Source organism: Propithecus coquereli, unplaced genomic scaffold (genome assembly GCF_000956105.1).
Source record: "Propithecus coquereli isolate 6110/MARCELLA unplaced genomic scaffold, Pcoq_1.0 Scaffold1, whole genome shotgun sequence".
Taxonomy (NCBI): Eukaryota; Metazoa; Chordata; class Mammalia; order Primates; family Indriidae; genus Propithecus; species Propithecus coquereli.
In genome coordinates this window covers 18429022-18431574 of record NW_012133857.1, presented here as the reverse complement: position 1 = coordinate 18431574, position 2553 = coordinate 18429022, and the positions used below count along the sequence as shown (strand labels likewise).

At 45.0% G+C, this 2553-nt stretch overlaps 1 protein-coding gene across 2 annotated transcripts in view; it reads left to right on the top strand.

Annotated features, from left to right (window-relative positions):
- The window catches only part of ERC2 (ELKS/RAB6-interacting/CAST family member 2), an 894383-nt gene that overhangs the window by 263665 nt on the left and 628165 nt on the right, over nucleotides 1–2553 (top strand). The window lies entirely within an intron of this gene.

Here is a 2553-nt window from a genome sequence, read left to right as displayed (position 1 = left end):
TACTTTATGTTTTATAACTTTAGTGTAGTGTCAGTACACAGTGTTTGTAAAGTCTACAGTAATGCCCAGTAATGTCCTAGGCCTTCACTTGGCACTCACTGACTCACCCAGAGCAACTTCCAGTCCTGCAAGCTCCATTCATGGTAAGTGCCCTCTATAGGTGTACCTTTTTTTATCTTTTATACCATATTTTTACTGTACCTTTTCTATGTTTAAATGTACAGACACCACTGTGTTACAGTGGCCTACAGTATGCAGTACAATAACATGCAGTACAGGTTTGTAGCCGAGGAGCCATAGGCTGTACCATGTAGTGTAGGTGTGTGGGAGGCTGTACCATCTGGGTTTGTGTAAGTACACTCTGTGATGTTCACACAACTGCGGAATCACCTAACAATGCACATTTCTCAGAACATATCCCCGTAATTAAGCAATGCATGGCCATATGTGAAAAAAAAGGAGAAACCTCACTACATTTTTGGTAATGATCGTGTGGCTCTTATAATTAGCATTTAAAAAAAAATTTTTTTTTGGGGGGGTCTTCCAGTGAGGACCGGAAAACCTGCTAGACAAATTCTAAAGGAGCTATAACACTATAATGAGCATTTTTTAAAATAACTGCATGCCCCCTCCACCAGCAGTTGCTTACAGACAATTGCTCTGTAGCCACAGTTTTAGTGGGACAAGGGGGGTCGAGTCAGGTGCCAGGGCCCCCTCTGCTCCAAGTGGGGTGACCTCAGGCAACTTCCTTCATTCCCAGATTTGCATTTTAACATGGGAATAAGCAAGTTACCTTGTGAGGATTAGAAAATGCAGTAATGTGGTCAGTATTTGGCCTGGGGCCTGGCCGATGGGAAGGGTTCTGTAAACAGCAGCTGTGTTGTTTGTCTGGACACTCAGTGTGGCTGCCCGTTCCTCAGGTCTCTCTCCTCTCCGTGCTCACAGCCTCCGGTTGCTGCCTTATTCATCTTCCCTGAGCGTATTTCTGATCTTGGGATTCCCAAGGCCCACAACTAAGCCTGAGCCACTGGGGCTGGCATTTAAGACCGATGTGAATTGACTGCCTGTTTACCCTACACTTTCCCCTCTGCCAGCCGTGTTCAACTACTGGTTTATTGTGCCGATCTGGTAATGGGGTCAAACAACCTTACTTGTATTCCTCCAGGGCTGTTGTGAGCGTCAGATGAGTTAAAGTCTGTGAAAGTGCCACAAACTGCAGAGTGCAGCATCAGTATAGCCGTGTGCTGCCTCCACTAGTGTTGTGTTAGCTTCCTAGGGCTGCGTGACGAAGTCCCACAACCTGGTGGCTTAACACTATAGGCATTTCTTCTCTCACAGTTCTGGAGGGCGCGAGTGTGAAATCAAGGTGTTGGCAGGGCCACCCTCCCTCCGGAAGCTCTGGGGAACAATCCATTCCTTGCCTCTGCCGGCTTCTGGTGGCTGTTGGCATTCCTTGGTGTTCCTTGGCTGGCGGCTGTGCTCCTCCAGTCTTGGCCCCCATCCCCATTGTAGCCATCCCTCTGCTGTCCTGGCTGCGGCTGCATCACTGCGATCTCCGCCTCCACCGTCACATGGCCTCATCCTCTGGGTCTGTGTGTTCCCTCTTCTGTCTCAAGTCTCCCTCTGCCTTTCTCTTTTAAGCACATTGGGCATCATTGGATTTGGGCCCAGCTGGGCAATTTAGGATTATCTCATCTTGAGATCCTTAATTTAATTATGTCTGTGGAGACCTTTTTTTCCCCAAATAAAGTCACTTTCACAGGTTCTGGGTGGACATATATTTTTAGGTTGGGGGTGGAGTGGGCACTATTCAACGCCATACACACTTTTTCTGAACGTCATTCTTTCACCCTTCAAAAAAGTCTTTATATGACTTTCACCCTTCAAAAAAGTCTTTATATGAGTGCCTGCTGTATGTTGGGCACTGGCTATAGCAGTGAGCAGTGAGCAAAATAGATGCTTTATTTGCCTTTAGGGACCTTGTGACTTGATGGAAAATACAGACACCAAAGCAATGAACAATTTGACCAGACTATATGGGTACCTTATCGGATGATCTTCCCAAGCTAATTAACCTCCTTAGTCTCAGTTTATTGGTCTGGGGATAAAGGTGGTAGCCCCGCCTAATTCACAAGAAAAAACTATGAAGACCGAATAGGACTATAGGTGTAGAAATGTTCTTAACTTGGCTATCTTATTGTCGTGCTTTTTGTTCATGCTGTCCCTGTGAGCCCTAGAGTTTGGGCTGTGAGATTTTGCCCCTGGATTCAAACAAGTCGCGAGGTTCTGAGATCTTAGGCAAGTGACTTAACCTCTCTGAGCCTTAGTTTCCCCAGCTGTAAAATGAGGATAATAATAGTACTTGCCTCACTGGGTTTTTGTCGCAATGAAAATGAGCTTATGCATTGGCAGTTTTAAAAAAAACACTGTGTAAATTCTTCATACAAAATTAATTCACGTTCATTTTGGTCAATTTAGAAAGTACAGATTTACAAGAAGGGAACGTGACTATTATTTATAATTGCCTATAACTAATTTTTGGTAGCATTTTGA